Source organism: Nanorana parkeri, unplaced genomic scaffold (assembly GCF_000935625.1).
Source record: "Nanorana parkeri isolate BGI_ZX_2015 unplaced genomic scaffold, ASM93562v1 scaffold17, whole genome shotgun sequence".
NCBI classification, from domain to species: Eukaryota; Metazoa; Chordata; class Amphibia; order Anura; family Dicroglossidae; genus Nanorana; species Nanorana parkeri.
Genome location: NW_017306285.1, coordinates 1,674,771 through 1,695,240, shown reverse-complemented (window position 1 = coordinate 1,695,240; position 20,470 = coordinate 1,674,771).

The following is a 20,470-nucleotide window of genomic DNA, read 5'->3' as shown; positions in this document are numbered from 1 at the left end:
GTCTCCAGGTCTCTCTTGGCGCAAGTGAAGCCATGTTATGATACATCTCAAGAGCAGCCTAGAAATGAAGTGTTCCTGGATGTATCCTGTACAGGTTTCCAGTCAGGAAAGTGGAGCCATCACAGATCAGTACGTCTCATCTCAACCGTGCCAGGAGATGGCGGGGGTGGCTGTCTTCCAGGGCGTTATCAAACAAACGTCTTTTGGCCTCCATATAAAAGGGAAACAAGAGATGACTCAGGACAGAGTATAACATCCTTCCTGTTGTTGGAATGTACCCCAACTTACCCAAGTACATAAAAGAAGGGCTGTGTTCAAACAAAATCCTCTTCACAGTTACGGTAACGCTGACCATTATCTGACTGTTGGACAAGTGAGCAAGATCCAATCAATGAAAGATCTTTGTTTATAAATAAGCCTGCTATAAATATGCATAGTAAGATATGTGCATGATGGAGGGAAGGTGGAAGAATAGCCAAGCAACTATGTCCAAGAAAAAACAATAGAGGTCGGCCAACCAAACTCAGTCAGGCTAATCATTAGTTTCTTCACAAGCATCAGATTTCCAAAGCTGGTGTCCATAGATTTGATGATCATAGCTGAAATGGAGATCATACAGTCTTATAGCTGAGGTAACAGTCTAATGCTGGGATGGATAAGTAAATGGTAATTGGAAGGGCTTTACTACATACCTTTCCAGGAGTAGATGTTGCTGCAAGCTTTCTCCAATGCTGCTTACACAGTTTAAGCTTAGCCTAGGCTTTTGGTCATGTGATCTCTGTTGAAGTAGAAGATCAAGGATCACGTGACGAAATGCTGAGGATTTTGGGCACATGGCTGACATACCAGGAAGCCCAGAGATGTTATTTGGGTAGGAATGAGGCCTCGAGTTGTAAATATAACCGTTTTTTTTCCCCCAGGTGCTATACTGTAGAGCACTGTGTTCAGGTAAATAGAAGACAGCATATAGATGAACGCGATAGAGTTCTGCTTCTCTAAGCAATAAAAAAGGAATCAATACGCTATGACAGTCGATGACCTTCACCTATGTATTATCTCTAGGATTTCATGGAAGGTTGGCCTTGAACTAAGACCGTTCTAGAGATTATTAGTAGAATAACGGTGACTAATATTTTCCGAGACGACCGTTGCACCTTACACCCGCAGCTTGCGTGTTTTAGGAAATAACTACACAGTTCTTCCTTAAAGAATGCCTGCACTGAGAGAATGTTGTGGCGGCCATTGCTAATGTCTCCCTCTGCAAATGCTAGCTGCAGGGCCGTCTTTAACGCAGGCAAAAGGGGAAGATATACACGCGGCACCGTTCTGTTTATTATGCGATCAGCATCACATAGTTTTGATCCTCCACTGCCATACGGCCTGCATGATGTCTCGAGCGGGGTCACATGTCCCTCTGACGTCTCCTCTTATCTGCTCTGCAGAAATATGGGGGGGGGGGGGGGGGGGGGGCAAGAAAATGTTTGCCCAGGATCCAATCAATGTTGAAGACGGCCCTGGCTAGCTGTCTGCTTGGCAATGGCAATAATACTTTCTGGAGGCCCTGGTCTGCAGCATGTATGTATATCTGGAGTACTGACATCACCAGCTTCTAAATCTACCACTTTTTTAAAATTAACCCTTGCAGTGTGGCTACCCCGCCTCCCGCACTGCAAGGGTTCAGTGCTAGTTTTTCCTCTATTGGACAGAATAAAGCAGATATACTCACCTGATCCTTGGTCCTGTGACAGTGAGCGCTCACCTCTCTTCCCCTACACTCTGGCTGTGGTATGTCCCTGTGCATCCTCATGTCTAATGGACCTGCATTAGATACTGTATGATGATGTCATGGGTCCTTAGACTGCTGTAGCCCGGGAGAAAGGAGGTCTCGGGGACTGTTTTAGCAGCTAGATGGGATCGAGGATCTGGTAAGTATATTTTCTTTATTTCAGACCCTAGACCAAAACAAACAGTTAACCCTTGCAGTGCAGGGGTAGACCCACTGCAAGGGTTCATTTAAAAGAATCCTAGCGTTCTTCTGTAATTATTTTTATTGAGTACATTACTAAACTTGAAGAAAAGCAAAGATTGCCAAAATGCATGTTTAAATACAAATAAAGAATTAAAAACAATGCTTGTGTAACCTTAATCCAAAGGAAAGGAAGTCCTTTATTTTCTATGGACTTATTTTGAATTTACCAAGAAACAAAATATTCATCAGTGATATTTGCAGTTCACGTCGAGCTATTTACATCTTTCCTTCTCCAAGTGGGAACAGAAACCAGGGCAGCCATCAGGGGGGTACGGTCGATACTCATGTAAGGGGTCCGGGCAGGCTTGGGGGCCCGCCCGGGTCCCTTGCATGACTATCGGCCGATGGTGAAGGGCGAGGAGGCGGAGGCCTGGCCCTAGCAGGGCAGGGACCCAGCGTTGCGGCTCCAGCAGCTTTGAGACAAGTTAGGGCCCCATCAGCGACGCTGCTCGTCTGATGTCGGACTGGACGGAAGTGACGTCACAGTAGTGACGTCACTTCTGGCCGGTCCGGCGGCAGATGAGGCCATGTGTGCAGGTAATAGGAGCTGGAAGGAAGGAAGTAAAGGATGGAGGGGAGGGATGCAGCCCTGACCAGCCCACCTGAGACCCCTTCAGAGCCCACCATGGACAGTCTCAGATGGGCTGTGCAGCATCTATAGTGGGCTCTAGAGGGTCACTCTTAGGTGGGTCCTGTGTCCATCGCGTCACTAAGCCCTGCGTCCAGGGCGTCACTAAGCCCTGCGTCCAGCGGCGCGCGGGGGGGGCCTGGCCTAAAGCTGTGTAAGGGGCCACAAAATTTCTGATGGCTGCCCTGACAGAAACATCCATATCCATGCAGATTTACTGGTACTCGTCTCTCATCAAATATAGATCAATCTGTTGGTGTACAGAATCATTTACAGACACCCCCCCGCCAAAAAAAAAGCAACTCAAAGTATACACCATTATTGGCTAAATTATATAACGATGTCATGAAGAAAAACAATTCTGTATTTGCTAATGTACAACATTGGTTGATAGGGGTGGGAAATCTCACCCTGTTATTTCCTGATGCCACTACCATTGGTTTCAATTGGAATTAGAAATGGCTAAATCCTTGTCCTCTGACCGGAGTACAGAAGTGATCTGGTAGAAGGGCCAGGGTTTGCTTACAGGGGAAGAATGGGCATATGTGGTGCAGTGTGTCACTAGCATAGCACAGCCATGTTTATCTTTCTAAGCCCCCCATAACATAGTTTTATTACCCGTTGATCCAGCCAGTAAATGATTTGTTACTTTTACACTTATATGTACTGAGTACTGGTATTAGGCTAGGTTCACACATCGGCGATCCCGGGACGCCTGTCCCAGGACCTTGCAAGGTGCACACCGCAGTATGCTGCACGGCCCCATTGATTTCAATGGCGTTACATCCGCGCGACAATTACTGAAAAAAGGTACATGTACCTTTTTTGGTGACACGCATCGCACGGTTTTTTAAACTGCGATCGTGCACAATTGCACGGGCGGTATCGTGGCAGGAAACTGCGCGGATCCCCATAGTGTGAAACTGGCCTAAACCACATACAGTGACCATAATACAATATGTATCACTCTTTTAAAGAAACCTGTACTGAGAGAAATATGTTGGCTTCAATTGCCGACCCTCTCCCTCTAACAATGCTAACTGCCTGGATGTCATTATGATCCAATGGCTGCAGTCCTTTGAGTCATTGGCCTAAACTAAGAATGGAGATCTAGAATTCAGTTCTTTTGCCGCAGGTTTGTTTCTGTCCATTGATTCAGAAAGTACTGAAGCCAGAGCCAGGAAAGTAGACTATTTAGAAGCAGATACACAATGGCAGCCGTACAGGTTTTCTTTCATTTGTATGTGGTAGTAAATTGTAAATTTATTTATGGTATTTTTTAATGTTCTCTGCGATACTAACCCGTGGTATGGAAGACTGGAACATTTAAAATCTACACGCCTGTCTGTGTAGGGATCGGTGCATTAGTGAACGTGATAAGGATTTTGTGTTGTTTTTGGATGGTGGTGCATGACTTGCCTGTCCCATGGTGACATGAAGAAATTTTTGGCACTTTGCAGATGGTCTTCATCCCAACACTCAAACCACTGACAGCAACTTAGCAATGGCACATTCCTGGAGCTTCCCTTCACTCTGTGACACAGGGGAGATAGTTAATCACTGTGCCAGCGTGCCTGGAGACACTAAGTCGGCAAACCAATTCTCAGCCACATTCTACAATAAATGGAGCGCATTGGTACCACTATATTCCACATCATGACACAGAGCACATATAGGATGCATCTGTTTACAAAGTCCTTAGAGCAAGTTAAAGCGGTCCCTCCTTAGAGCAAGTTAAAGCGGGGTCACGTGTCCCTCTGATCAAGTAACAAAAGCTAGGTGCGCATGGGCAGGGAAATAGACAGAAGAATACGAAACCTTGCCCAGCCGACTTACCATTTCTCAGCACATAGAACAAGTTGGTATTTAAAAATATTTTTCTTGCATACATTTACAAATATATGTAAAGCCTCACTGGCACGCCAAGACCCCTGAAAAGTGTGGTCCCTGGCTAGTTTAATTGAGCCCCTAAACTGGCACATATCACAGTGAATACATTGAGATCATGCTTGTCTTGAAGTTTACCCATCACCATGGCAGCCTAAAGGAGGCCATACACACTTCCAATTTTGACCAATTTCTGTGATTCCACCCGGCTCAACACACTTCGGTTGAAAGGATCAAAGGAGCCAGACAGGAAATGGTTGACCAAACAGTGATTGCAACCAATCAGCTCCCACAGCTGCTTTAATACACTAGCCAGCAGTGGGAGATTCCCTCATCCACACGTTACAGTGTGGCTTTCTCTCATTTAGACAGAGAAAAAGCTAAATGTGTATGGCCAGGTGTGTGTGAATCTTGAGTGAAGGTGAGTATTGCAGAGTGAACAGGGTCCGAGGTGGGGCGGTGTGTACCTGTGTGTTACAATTCAGCGAAGTTTGTGGTGTGCGGCTGGACTTTTTTCCTGTGAGTAAATACAGTATAACCTACCACAAGTTATTGAAAGTTTATACTTCCTGTGAAATTAGGACCCCAGTTACAAAGCCAATCAAATAGCCACCATTCAGTAGATATGAGTGATGTAGTGGCTAACACTTCTGCAGGGATCCCAACCTGAAAAAAATCTATTTCAGGGAGGTGCCTTTCTCATTTCAGGGAGGTGCCCTTTCCCCCCCCCCCCCCCTGCCATGGTCGGTGGGTGATAGAGAGCACCCCCCTGAAATGATGGCAGATAGCAAGGGAAGCAGTAGCTTCTTTGCTATCTGCTGTTTTTTTTTTTTTATTATTATTATTCTGACAGCTGCTGCCCTCAGAATTAAAAAAAAAAACAAACAAAAAAAAAACAGCATTGGAATGTATAGCTAGATTGCTATTGCACCCGCCCAGTGCTGCTGTCAACCACTAGAAGAGGACCTGATGGAGAACTTTAGGTCCACCTCTGCTGATTGACAGCAGCAGAGGGCGGGTGCAATAGCTAGTCTGCTATTGGCTAATGAAAAGTGAAATAGCCAATAGCAATCTAGCTATTCATTCCTATGGTGTTTTTTATCTTCTCTGACTGATGGCGGCCCCGATGTCAGAAAAAAGAAAAAAAAGATTGCAGGGAAACGTTTACTCTGCTAGATAGAGCAGAGTAAACCTTTCCAGGAGAAAATGTTTCTCTCCCGGGTGGCCAGGAGGCGCTATCTAATAGCGGGAGACTCCCAGAGCGTCCGGGAGAGTTGGGATGTCTGCTTCTGCCTTGCAGCAAGCACTGAGGGTCCCCGGTTCAAATCTGGGTCAGGACACTATCTGCAAGCAGTTTGCATGTTCTACTCCGGTTTCCTCCCACACTCCAAATACATGCTGGTAAGTAAATTGGCTCCTGTTAAAATTGTCCCTCTATGTATGTGAGATAGGGACCTTAGATTGTAAGCTCCTTGAGTGCAGGGATGGATGTGAGTGGGCAACTATGTAAAGCAATGCGTACATTTTTGGCGTTATATAAATAGCTGTAATTCATAAATACATATTGTAAACCATCCAACGATATGCTCAGTCTGCATGTAGGCCTGTGATTGATCGGATTCTTCCATGACTTGCATTTTCCGTGTATGGTAGAAGAGCAATTTCAGGCAGGTAGTGGAGCCAATCAGCGGAGAATTTGCAGTCCTTCGTGCATGTGGGATATGTGGTTATGCTTCCTGATGTAAATTCCTCTCGCTGTCCCTGCTCCATATATTACCAGGTAAGTAAAGTGTTCCCAGGTGACCCTATTATTGACAAAGGGATTGCTTAAAACAAGCGTTCTGAAATGTATAACATTGGTTACAAAGAATTGTCAGCATGCAGGGAAATTTCTGCTGCTCCGGAACTTGGGAGGAGAATTTTGAAGCTGGAGTTTGACATCGCTCCCTGATTGCAGTAACCATTGCTTGCTGCCTCTGACAATATATCTCTGAATGGCCGGCTTTGCTTTCACTTCCTCTCACACAAGTGTGTTTATACATCAGGTTCTGGTGGTCATAGTTGCACAGCGCAGTATCAGCTTTATTTGATACAAATAGAAGTGGTTTGGAGTTGCACTGGCCCTAATACAAACATTGTAAGCTGCATGTTTATGCATATGAAATAACATCACAGACTCCCCAGAAAAATAGCACAGCAGGCCCGAGCCTGCGAAATATAGCAACAACAAGGATTTAGTTCAAGGTTAGGCTGGGGAACCCTTATCTGATCCGTGCCTGTAATTTATCACATGGAAGCCATCATTAGTGTCAAGCTGTTTTATTACCCACTAGCTTAACACTGAAAGCTGTTTTATTAAGAGTCAAGTGTGATGTCACTGATGGGAGAGTGATTTACTGCACACAGGGGGCTTTGGTGGGGGTCTCGGGGAACTCAGGAAAGGCTCTCCAGTAATCTGTAGAGCAGGGCAGGTCGCGATTGGTGGATGAGGAAATATCGCAGGGATGATTGATATTTGACATTGAATATTCTCAGCCTAGAGCCTGAAATAAATAGCATATTTCCCAAATTTCAGAGATGGGAACGAGGGACACCTCTTATCGCCAAAATGTTTCAATCAGTTCAGACCATCAATGCGTCATTTGCAAATTATGTATTTTGGGGGATTTTCAGACACTTACATTGGACTACTTGATGAGAACTTTCCAATGAGATGGCTGCCTTCTCATTCCCCAAATGCTCATTGCCCCACTGTCATTCTGACTCTCTGCCTTCAATACTTCCAGTCACTGACACAGAACAAGTATACTGATAAGGTTGGGGTAAAGAGTTCCAGAGGATGGGAGAGACTCTAGTGAAGTCCTGGAGGCGAGCATGGGAGGAGTTGATGAGAGAGCTGGAAAGGTCTTGGGATGAGCGGAGTGAGCGGTTAGGGTGATACTTTGAGACAAGGTTGGAGATATAGCCAGGGGCAGAGTTGTGGATGGCTTTGTAAGTGATTGTTAATATTTAGAATGTTATCCTTTGGGCGAGTGGAAGCCAGTGTAGGGATGTACTCTATACTTGTTAGCAACAGCAGTCCCCACATTTCACTATCACTGCTGTGAGTAAAACATTTACATATGAATGGGCGGCGCTATTTACATATGAATAATCCGAGACTCATTCTCCCCCAAAAATTTCCGAGCGTCGTTTGAGTGTTCGGGTTTCGCTGGAAGAAAAGGTGGCAATCTTTTATATTTTTTTCATTCAGCCCGCAGCTTAAATGTAACAGTGTATGGCCAACTTGGAGCATGGGGTTATGTGCTGTTCTCTGACGGCCAGTCCACTCCATCTCCATGGCATTCTGTCATTACTATAATTAAATATAACGAGTACAAGTTTGTGCACATGGAGGTGAGTCCTTTGCATGTACCACCAACCTCACCGATCTCTGCTTGATAACTGGAGAGACAATGTTACCCTGAACTTTACACATGAGAGGGTGTACCTTGGTACACTGATATGTAGGTACAGCAAATTGTAAGACGTGGTAGTACATTCCTTCCTTATCAGACATATTAGAATAAACTGCGCTTACCATCCAATAGACAGTTGGATTCTATTTATATACTACCAAACAACTGTGAAAGCAGAACAGTTGCCCAGTGACTAGCAAAATACATAATTGGCAAGTAACAAGTGGTGCCAGGCACACCCTTAAGCACACCATCCCTCCTCCCCACACCCTTGAAACTTTGGGGGTGGGGAATTTATCAAAACTGGAGCAGGCAGAATCTGGAGCAGTTGTCCATAGGAACCAATCAGTTTCTATCTTCAGTTTGTATAGTTAAGATTTGAAAATGAGAGATGGAAGCTGATTGGTTGGCATGCACAGCTGCTCCAGATTCTGTCTGCTGCAGTTTTGATAAATTCCTCTCAGTGTTTTGCTGCACCTGAATGTCAGTAAAATAGAAGTAATAATTTTATTCTCACTGACTCTTTATTTATCACCAACCATTAAAGTATATCTAAACCCAAAAACAAAAGTTTACTTCAATGCAGCTTATCAGTCCTTGGATGTGGCGGCTGCATTCTTTTTCTTTTCAGTCTTTTTTTCCTTTATTTTCACCTTTTACTACTGAATACCACAATTCCTGTCCTAAGGTGACAACACTCACTAATTCCATCTGTGGAGGGAGCCATAGTTGCCACTAGGGATGCACAGATACTAGCATTGGTTTCAGTGCTGATACCGAGTAGTTTGGCAAGGACTCATACTTGCCCAAATGCTCCGATACCTTCCCCGATACCGGAACTTCCGGACAGAGGAAGATTTCCTCTGACCGTCAGTGCCGTAGGGGAACATGGAGCCAGGAAGCTGGGCAGCGAGTAATGACCCGGCTCCCTGATTGGCCAGGAAGCCGGCTCCTTGGTGATTGGCTGGGAAGCTAGCTTCCCAGTCAATCAGCATCAGAAAGCCGAGAGGCGGGTCATTACTCGCTGCCTGACTTCCTGATTGGCCGGGAAGCCGGCTCGATGCTAACTGGCTGGGTTTCCCAGCCAATCGCAATCAAGCTGGCCAAACAACATGGAACCGACTTCCCGGGCAATCAGGAACCCGGGCAGCATGTCATTACCCACTGCACAGCTTTCTGATTGGCCGGGAAGTCGGCTGCATGCCAGCGGACGCACCAGTATCGGTACTCGGTATCGGCGGTTTCCCGAAAGCAAAGTATTGGTACTCATACTCGACACCGAAAAAAGTTATCGGTGCATCCCTAGTTGTCACCCAGGCTGGACTATACTATATATCCCTTTCTGTACTCGCTTAAAATGTTCCTAGCCCGAAAAATGAAAACAAATGCAGCCACCTCATCTGAGGACGGGTTAGTTGCTATATAGTAGGTTCTTTTGTTTGGGTTTAGAAATCCCTTGGCTTTGCTATCCAGTTCATGGTTGCTATGGACAACTACATGTCATTGCTCTGCTAAAGAAAACTTTGTGTATAAACTGAGACCTCTTATCGGTGCCCTTCAGAGACCTTTGTTCTATTTTAAATACACTGGATGACAGATATATTTGCATGTCATCCTAAACCCCGAGCACTGGAATCAGAAAAAGCCTTTGCATTTTTATAGATTTCATTATCAGAGGTCGTATTTTTTGCCGGTGTTGAACATAAAGGAGAGTCTGGGGCCAAAAGAACTTGTCTCTCTTGGATGAAGGGCCAGTAATGGTACATAAGTATTTCTTTCCTCTCGTCTCTTGCCAAAGCCTGACAGTCTTGGGGTCACTGTGGGGCCACTCACTGTATTTATTAGAAATGATATTTCCCATTTAAAGTACTTTCTGGCTGGAGCTCTCGCTGCGCACTTAATGAATCTACATTGGGGATTTTGCTGGGTGATTAGAACAAATCTTTATATTTAACATTTCATTGGCACGAGTGTTTTCTCCCTTTTATGTTGAACTGAAATCATGGGATAGGTTCAGTGGATACTTCAGTTTGCCTAAAGGTACCCATGCATGTAGGAATGACCAAAATGTTCCTACAACGTTTCTTTTGGGCAGTATGCCCATGCACAAGTTCTTTTCTGCATGTGCAAGTCGTCAGCTGGCATATCCATATTCAGAATTAACTTTTCCATTTAGTCAAATCAAACGGATGTCCAATTATCTTGCTCTGTACTTGCATTTGCAAGCACAAAATTAGAATTGTCCATACAGAACAGTGTTTTGGTGCCTGCTCTGCAGTATCATATCTGGGTTCAGTCTGTGACTGGATTCTTGTGCCTTTTGGGGGCTCTATCTACCTATAAATGTATGTACCTGAATTCTTATGTATATCTAGATGCCTAAACTATCGATATGCGTGTACCTTAAAGTTGAACTCAAGGTATAACGTATGATGCGTACTTATGTTGGTCCAGCTTGGCCCAATGTATGTCATACCTGATCAGTTACTGGGATCCTGCAGTAGCCGGAGCTAATAGCAATCTCCCGGGTCCTAGTAGTGTGCTGGTGGCTCACTCAGCACAGCTGCCATTTAGAGAACACTCAAGATTTTTATCAATGCATTCAAGGAGTTCTCTGATTGCACAAGGGGTGGTGATGTCACGATCGGCCTCTTGTCCAATCAGAACATTCCTTGTCTTCATTTATAAAGTTATTTGGCGTTCTGTAAATGCCACTGTGCCAAGCGTTTTCAAAGCAGGAGGGAAGCTGCACAGCACAGTACCAGGACCCAGAATATTGCAGGCAGAACTGTAGTAGCCTCAGATACTACAAGGCTTTACAGGATCCCTGTGGGCTGCTCAGGTATGACATATGCTTACTTGCATTGGGCCAAGCTGGACAAGTGTAAGTATGCATAATACGTTATACTTGGAGTTCAGCTTTAACAATGTTTATTTAGATAGGCCTACACTGGAATATTAAAATATTGCCAGGCTGGTTTAAAAAAAATGTGTATTAGAAGATCTGAAATACTGCTGTGTGCTCCGTATACTCTCCTGAAACTTCGATGTGGAAAAAACATAGGCTTTCGGGCATGTGAGCAGCACTGTGAGCCCAGAACTGCATTTTCTGCAGGAAGTGTATGGTTTGTTTTTTATCTCTTCTAGTATTCTGTTTTTGTGTGCATACCAGCCAGATAGTTATCATAGCTTTAAGCTGATGTATATAAAATTGACGGTAATTTTATCACCAAACGTGTGTCCGTGTATTAAGCTTTTCCGGAAAGTCAGACAAACATATGTGTATATCTTTACATCAGAACAAAAATCTCTTGTGAATAATGCGGGTTGTGTCCACTTACCGCACCTGCAATGAATGTTACAATGTGCCACATTGTGCCAAGTCACTTCTTGCATTTTAAAAACACACACAGGTAAATAGCTTTTTACTTTGTATATTTATTATTGGATTCCGTGATTTTTTTGGAAGGTTTGATTCTATGTAATCATTGAAACCAGTCAGTGAACTAGTAGTACTATCCAGCTTACACTGCAACCGTGCAAAATCAGGAAATCCTCTCATAATTGTGCAGATAGATACTTGCTCATATGTGGTATGAGATGGCAAGTTAGATACCTGCTCATATGTGGTATTAGATGGCAAGTTAGATACCTGCTCATATGTGGTATGAGATGGCAAGTTAGATACCTGCTCATCTGTGGTATCAGATGGCAAGTTAGATACCTGCTCATATGTGGTATGAGATGGCAAGTTAGATACCTGTTCATATGTGGTATGAGATGGCAAGTTAGATACCTGCTCATATGTGGTATGAGATGGCAAGTTAGATACCTGCTCATCTGTGGTATGAGAGGCTCTGTGTCCTGAATCTTTGCTGTGTGTTTTACTCTCTCTCTTGATACATAAGATTGAAACTTCATATTAATGTCTGAATGGTACGTCTCAGTTCTGGCACTTTGATACAAAGGTATTTCAGAGCTGAAAAAATGTGAAATAAGCAGGTAGGAGCACAGTACATGTCGGGTACATCAGCAGATATTGTCCTGCAGTGTGTTTATAGGGATCAAATATGGACAAATGTACTAAATATGTTTACTTTCATTTTTTCTTATTTTGTCCTGATATACCCCATAACAGACCCTGAGCAGGTGGACTGTGCTGTATGTATACACTTCAGTACCTGAAAGTTTAACTTCCCAGTTTAACTAGCATGATGGACGGTAGGCATAAAGGCTTTGCTCTGAGCAACCAGTCACATAAATGCTGTCATAGAGCAGGTTTGGAAACCAATCAGTAATAAGTATGTCTGGCTTCTCATGTATCCTGAGAGGGTTCTTATTATCGTCAATACATTTTTTGGAATCATTGCCTTTTGGCGCCGGTTTCCCAGAGCTGTGAGGATTTGGCACAGGCAATGTAGGGATTGGGCACACAGCATGGGAGACTTTCGCTGCTGATAAGGAAAGTATTAATTGATAGTTAAGCTGATAGTTTAAGGATTACGTGTTGGGAAAAAAGTTAAAGCAGCCCTTTTCTTCACCAATGTTTACAGAAAGCACTGCCAAATATGAACTGTTCAGCATATAAACAACTCACCGGTGCAAAATCAGAAAAGAAAATCTCTGTTCAAGTCTGACCCCCAGATACTCAGTCATTCTGCTATTCAGGCATCACCATCTTGTTTCTCACAATGCAAAGAAGGGGGTAGCCAGGATATTATTCTGTGTCAGCGTCCACTGAGAGTGGTTATAGATGGAGATAAGACCATAGATGTTGACTTTTCACAAAAAGCTCACCTTCCTCTCTGTACTCAGATATGTTTTGGCTGGAGTTCAGCTTTCACACTTTGCCTGACCCTAACACCTAGCTTTTAACATACAGTTCCATGTTTGCCATCAAATTTGAGAAAACCCCACTATTTGTTTGTTGTGTTTTCATTCACACAACATACCTAAAAATATATATATCTTTAGATATTTGTTTAGATATTTCCTTTCCAGTTGCTCCTTTGCAGCAACAAAGTGAGGACAGACAACATACAATGCAGAACCCAAGCCTCCAGATGTTTAAAGCATAATTAAACCCCTTGTTTTTTTTGCATGTATCTTGAGCTAGCATTGGAGATATATGCAAAAACATTTTTTTTTTAAAGTTACCAAAAAGGTTACAACTTTCCTATGTCTCCACCGCGCGCTTCTGTCCGAAGATCTGAAGATTCTTGGGCAGCCGCAAAGGATCATGGGGCGGGCGCATGCACAGTAGAGATCTTCGGCGGGGAGAGAAACAGGGTAAGTCAATGCAGGCAGCCTGGCAACGTGCACCCGCACAGACACCGTGGGACACAGAAGACGCAGCAGACATGGATCAGAGACCGGCACCAGCACTGGAGGGACTCCTGAAAACTACTGAAAAGAAGAAGAGGATCGGATCAAGAGGCAGCATTTAAGGTAAGTCCTTAAAACAGCATGGGGGGGGGGGGATTTAGACTTTAATGTCACTGTAAACCTTCGTTAGGGCAAACAGTATTCAAATCTTTACCACTGATAATCAGATCTACCAGCACAGTACAGACAGGGGTAAGTATGGTAAACATTAACTCACTAGCCCCCTACTGAACATTAAAGGAAACCCCTCTTTGTCCTTTAGGAGAGTGTTCCCTTTACTTTCTGTCCACTAACCAACGCTGGAGGTGAGAGTGAAACTCCCCAAAGTTGAGGAAATCCTCAGCTTTTGTCCCCATTGGAAGATTTCTCCTGTTTTGGTGACCACTCAATGTTTTGGATTTCCCTTTGAGTACCAGTGACACCAGGACAAATAAAAGAGAGTGAATCTCCCTAGAAGGGGGCTGCACTGAAAAATTCCAAAAGGGGTTATAATCCTTACTTGCTCTATAGAACATAAGAAAATACTTAAGTTCTGGCACTAACGTCCCTCTGGTAAAACAGAAGCACAGACAGGGGTTTCAAACTTGTGTGATCACTTTGTCTCTTGACAGCTGGGCTGCTGGGGGCCTTGGCAGACTTCAGATCTTTATATAGTCTGGGGAACTATCATCTGATGTCGGTGATGCTGCGACACATACTGGAAAAGGGAGTTGCATTTCTCTTCTTAAAACGCAAGACTGCCAGAGATTTGCTTTGTAAATGGCAGGTAAACAAGTTGCTTGCTGTCTCCTCTCATTTTAGCAGCTGGTGCTTTGCATGATGTTTTACCTTTCAGGTGCCTTACTGAGGATGGGGGCTCTATAATATGAATTCAAGTAACTACATTTACTCCTGTGTTTATCCAACACAAGCCTGCAGAACACTTAGAGCCATTCCTGCCAGGAACATCTTTACAATCTCCCAACACATTCACCTAGGTTCACACATTCACTAGAACCTATATACGGGGAGACCAATTCACATCTCCATGTTCATGGGTGATAGAACAATACCAGAGCACCCTGGAGGAAACACAAAGTAATAGGAGGACACACAAACTTGGCACAGAGTGGGTCACTTTTGTGGTTCCAACCCAGGACTCTGAACACTGCAAGCCAAGAGTGCTTCTCCGTCATGTATTTTGGTGCATTTCCTGGCACAGCCAAAATGTATAGTCATTAGACTGATACTGTTTTATGCTTTGATGTCCTGAATGAAAGTCCTACATGTTGTGTTTTTGGTGGATTGACCTTCAGGTCGCCTTTCAAACAAATTGAAATGGGGTCCTTCAAAAACCTAAAAATATGCATCAACGCTTTAATGCATGCCCCTAAATGATCAATTGTATTGCTAAAAATGCATGAACACAATCATCAGCAGGGAATGCCTTCCCAACAATAAAATCAACTACCAAGCATTTAGGAGATTGTTCTAATATAGTTTTCAGTTAGATTGTTAGATCCCAAAGTGCTGCCGTGGTTGCTGGAGTCAGGTAAGTGCAGCTCTCAGTAGAAGCAATCTGGCCCTTTACTGACCCCTGTCCAGTTCAGCACTTGGTTTCCTTTGCGTGTGACATTCATGCCTTCCATAAAGGTAGAGTGAGTGCTTCCAGCACCCAGGATTCTGGATCCCGGCCCCTCCCCCTGCGAGTAGGGGGTTCTGTACTTTTCTACCACCTATAAATTAATGTGTGTTGGAGGTTTGCAGGGAGATAGCATGGTGATAGAGTGAAATGAGAGTCAGGGCTGGAAGGAGTCAGCAGTCAGAGAGGAGCCTGGCTCGCTCCCTGAAAGATTACTCACACTCCTCTGTGGAGCCCTGCTGCATTCCCCAAAATCCTAACAGCTCCACACTCCTCCTGCTCCTAATGAATCATGTTCTGTAACCTTTACCCCGGCCACCGCCAGGTTAATCTACCAAAATACACTCAGCACTCTACCTTCAAGGAGAGAGAAAGCTCAAACATCCCAAGACTTGTGCTAACTGCAACTCAGCAAGGAGCTGCTTCAGGATTCAAAGGGTTTGCAGAAAAAGTGTGAACACTATAGAAAATGATTGTAGAGGCCTAGGAAGGGTCAACAAACAACCCACCAGTGTAACACTCACTTTAATTCTGCATTACCACTGCTGTCATCTCACATCTATAGGTACCCATAGAAAATGTCCGAAAAAAGCAGCAGTCCTCTTATCACAGTAATTGATGTTACAGTGTAATAAAAGGCTCATCCTAGGTGTGGTCATATTAAATATTGTTCTGTAGCATCCAGGGACAGAGCAGAGTCCAAAGCATCAGCTTTTTGTAGCTTTCTGCACAGGTGACAGATATACACAATATAGAATTTCCGCTGTCTGCTGCAACGGCAGTATGAATTGAAACCAGGAAGTGATGTATTTGTCAATCTGATATACAGCGTTTTGCATCATATGTGACAGATTCTCTTTATTGAGGCAATGTACAAAGTAACTGTAAAGAATTGAGATAATCCACAGCAATTTACACTGAGTGGCCAGATTATTATGACCACCCCATCAGTACTTTGTTGGGCCACGAGATGACTCCACGAGATGACTTCGTTGGGCCGCCTCGTGACTCCACGAGATGATGAAAGGTGATGCGAGGAATCTGACACGGCACTGTTGCCCTTCTGTTGTCTTGTACCAGTCTTGTCACTCTCCGTTCTGCCCTAACATTGACTAGTCGCTGACGGCCACAATTCACACGTTCACACCCAGATTTTCGGCTGACAGTCCAGTCTTTAAACACTTTGGGGGGGGGGGATTTATCAAAATCTGGAGCCGATTTGCACTGCAGCCATAAAGGGAAAGAGAGCAGACTGAGAAAGTTGAACTTATCAATCTGCTGCTTATCCTTTCACCATCCACAGCCTGTGGGAAGGACAAGACCTGTAAATATTATGTAACTGCATCTGAGAAAAATCAGGTCTCCTCTCCTGATAGACAGGGCTGTTGTGTGTGTGTCAGAGCTGAGCATATCTCAGGACTGGATGGACTAGTTGTTAATTATTCTCATTATGGATTGGTTGGTTGGATCCCCTAGCTCTCTCCTCCACACTGGGAGGAGGGCACAGCAAGCAGTGGGCGGGTGCAAGAGTCAACCTGCTATTGGCTATTGCAATGGCCAATAGCAGGCTGGCTATTGCACCCGCCCACTACCTGCTGTATTTACATTCAGCTGCTGTATTTACATTCAGCTGCCGTCTGCGGAATCTTGCCACCGGCAGCCGTCATTCCCGGGCTGAAGCTATTCAAGCGCCATGTGCTTAACAATACAATTTTTTTTTTTTATTGTAAAAGGTGGGGAAAAAATCATTTTCTGTTTCGGCGGCACAAATTCTGCTGCGGGAGGTGAGTTGCAGTGCCATTCATTTCAATGGCACCCCAAATGCGCCTCCCACCCACAGTGTGATTGCCCGCACTGGAACTCAGGGTACGGCAATGCTGAGCATTCCATTGCAAAAAAATGTGCATGCAGTGTTATTCTGAAGTGAACTTTGTAACTCGGCATTTGTGTATTTTATTGTAAATTAAGGATTTCATTTATTTATTTATTTTATCCGACTAATCGAAAAAATAATCGCCAGCTAATCAATTATGAAAATAACCATTAGCTGCAGCCCTACAAATACTCTCCTCTAGGTGTTTCATCTGTGTGTTTTAGCTGCAGGATACATTATGAGAGATTCATATCAGCTCCCTTATTTAGCTTTAGGTACTCTCTGCCAGTCTTCCTATAATAATATTAAACACACCCAACTTTGTCAAATCATAAATATAAACTTTCAAATAGACACAATTGTGTTAAAAAAAATACTGATGTGGAAGGCCTGTAAGCTTAGAATTTTTGGAAAACAAAAACACTTCCAAATATAAGTAGCCAGGAGCACTGCTTGATGATGTGCGGAGCTGTCACAGGATCACCCCAACTAGAATTACAATGACAACTGCGCCCTCAAATGACCTTTTCGGTATAAGTGAAAGAACTGCTTATAACATACATAAGAACATAGCTCTTCAGAAACTGAAATATTGACATTGATGTCACACTGTAGAGCCTAAAGCTGTATATTAGATATAGGCCAATGGAGGGGCTAAAATGACAATTGTTAGTTTCCTTTTGTGGGATCATTGGAGGGGAAGTCAGCTGTATGATGGAGAATATTGCAGAAATCCAACCATTTGTTAAACTGTTTTGGATAGTGTGGGAAGTGTTAGGAACGCTATAGGGATTCCCCATGGATGAGGTTTGCCCTTATTTCCTGTTGTGTCACTGTGATAGGAAGTGAGGATGACCTTGCCAATGACAACAGAGACAACGATCAAATTACCAATAATAATGGACTGAAGATGGGTTTGCAGCTTGTATGTGTGCGCTCAAAGGTTTTGTAGTTTCCTTTGTCCCTGTTGCCAAGATCTCCCCAGTTCCTAATGTATCTCCAGCACATGAAATGGGAGAAAATGCTTGGGACAAAGACAGCAAAATAAAAAGGATAAAACTTTTCTGATTCTTTCAATGTTTTAGGGTTAGTGCATGTAAGGGGTGGGCAACTCTGGCCATCCAGCTGTGCTTTACCTACAAATCCCGACATGCCTCTGGGAGTCATGCCTGTAACTGTCAGTCTTGCAATGCCTCATGGGACTTGTAGTTGCCCAACAGCTGGAGGGCGGGAGGGGGAGGGACCCCCACCGGGAGGGACCCCCACCCCTGGTGTATGTAAGCATTTCAAATGTATTTGGCATATGTTTGCTGTACATTCAAATTTACTTCTGTAATAGAAAAAAAAGCAAAGCGCAAACTGAACATTGAAATTGCATTCTAACTGTACTGTGTCCCTCTATTTTGTACAGCGCTGTGCAAACGGTTGGCTCTATATAAATCTAGAATAATAATAATATAGTGTATGTACAGCCAAAGCTTTTATTTTAGTTCAGGGACAGGCTGAAATCACTGTCATTTTATTGTTTGTTGTGTGCAATCTGTTGGAGAGATTTTCCTTTACTCCCTTTTCTATAAACATGTAGGAAGTGAAAGGAAATCTCTCCATAGTGAGGCCATTAGTGTCCCCCCATTGGAAGATTCCCCTCTATTTCTGTTCCACTGACAAGTCACAAATTCATATTTTGCCGTAACTTTCTAAAGTAGAGAAGATGAATATTAAATATGCAACTGTGTGTCCTTATTGTGGTTGCTGTTTTTACTATAAAGGGTTTTTCTTTTATTCACAATAGTGTGAGACGAAATATTGGTGAATTATTTTTCTTTCCCTGCACATCCATTGTATTGTGAAATTTAATTTCAGCATTCAGTATATTCAATATGACAAATTATTACATTTAGTACAACGATGTTTATAAAGATTCGGAATAAGGAGATGTATGGATAGGACTGGCTGTGTTAGTAAATGGTTTTCAGCTACCTATTAATATATGTAATAACAATGAGTACCGATGTATATACACACTCTGTATACACAGGAACACAGAGGTGACATGGTTTACATGTGGATGGACCTTTGATGCTTTTGTCTGCTTCAGGGATACATATTGGAGCTCTTTGTCATGTACAACGACACAGTTATTTCACACTTCTGCTTGTAGTATTTATTCTGAAATGTTTTTGGTATGAGTAATCATTTTATTTACTGATAACAGGTATTCTATCATATCACTGTACCCGCAGATTTGTCTGTCTGTCCTGATCTCACCAGTAACCATCTAACTTACTTCTTGTTTGTTGTACTTGTATTTTTTTCTCTCCTTTTTGTCTTTAATTTCCTTTTGCATTTTTTTCCCTTCCTTCTCTTTTTCTTTCTTTATTTTTTGTTCTCTTTTTCTTTATTATTATTATTTATTATTTGTTTTCTTTCCATCTCCGTCCTTTCTTCCTCCCAACAGACGACTGTAATCCTCAATATACTGTAGGGGGGAATTTCAGGGGGGGTCATGTTTCTGAGGTCATGTGACCTCATGACCCGAATGGGATGTACAAGGTGATTATTAGGTGCCATGATTATACAAGGTGACATAGACAGGCTGCAGCCCTGGTGATGAACTACAAGTCACAACATGGCCTGCCACCTGGGGGATGCACAGACTTCTTGTTCCTCGTTAACAGGAGGGGTCGTAAATTGAACATTCACTTTAACAGGTGTTGTTGCATATAGATCAATGTTGTCTGTCCTTCCAGAAGGAGCAATCGAAATGTCTTCCCCCATGGACAGAGCATGTTGTCTGTCTTTATAGGAGCAATGGTGTCTTTCTGCTTCCATAGACGGAGCAATGTCTATCTTTATAGGAGCAATGATGTCTGTCTGCCTCCATAGACGGAGCAATGGTGTCTATCTTTATAGGAGCAATGGTGTCTTTCTGCTTCCATAGACGGAGCAATGGTGTCTATCTTTATAGGAGCAATGATGTCTGTCTGCCTCCATAGACGGAGCAATGGTGTCTATCTTTATAGGAGCAATGGTGTCTGTCTGCCTCCATAGACGGAGCAATGGTGTCTCTCTTTATAGGAGCAATGGTGTTTGTCTGCTTCCTTAGACGTAGCAAAGGTGTCTGTTACTACAGAAGGAGCATTAGTACTGTCTACTAACAGAGGTGCATGTCTACCTCCACAGAGGAACTAATGGTGTGTGTGTTTACATCTATAGACAAATCTGTGTGATTCCATAGATGTGTAGAAGGAGTTGGTCCCTCTTCATTAAAGTACAACATTGTGGCCCCGGTTCCAGAATTAGGGGTGCGGGACCTATTCCATTCGCCATATATCTATGCCCTCAGCATGCCTGACTGCAGATAAACAGCCCATGGTGATTAGATTAGACTGTCTCCGGGTCAATGGGATAGATGCTGTCTTCTTCCTCCCCTGTATGCATAATGTGTGACCCGGGTCTGTCTCCCCATCACAGGGCCCGCAGAGTGCTGGGTGACAGGGGACAGCTGCTGAGCTGACTTTTCATACTACTGGATATTCAGCACACTGTAGCTAACTTATTACAACTACAGAGCAACCCATTAGGTCAG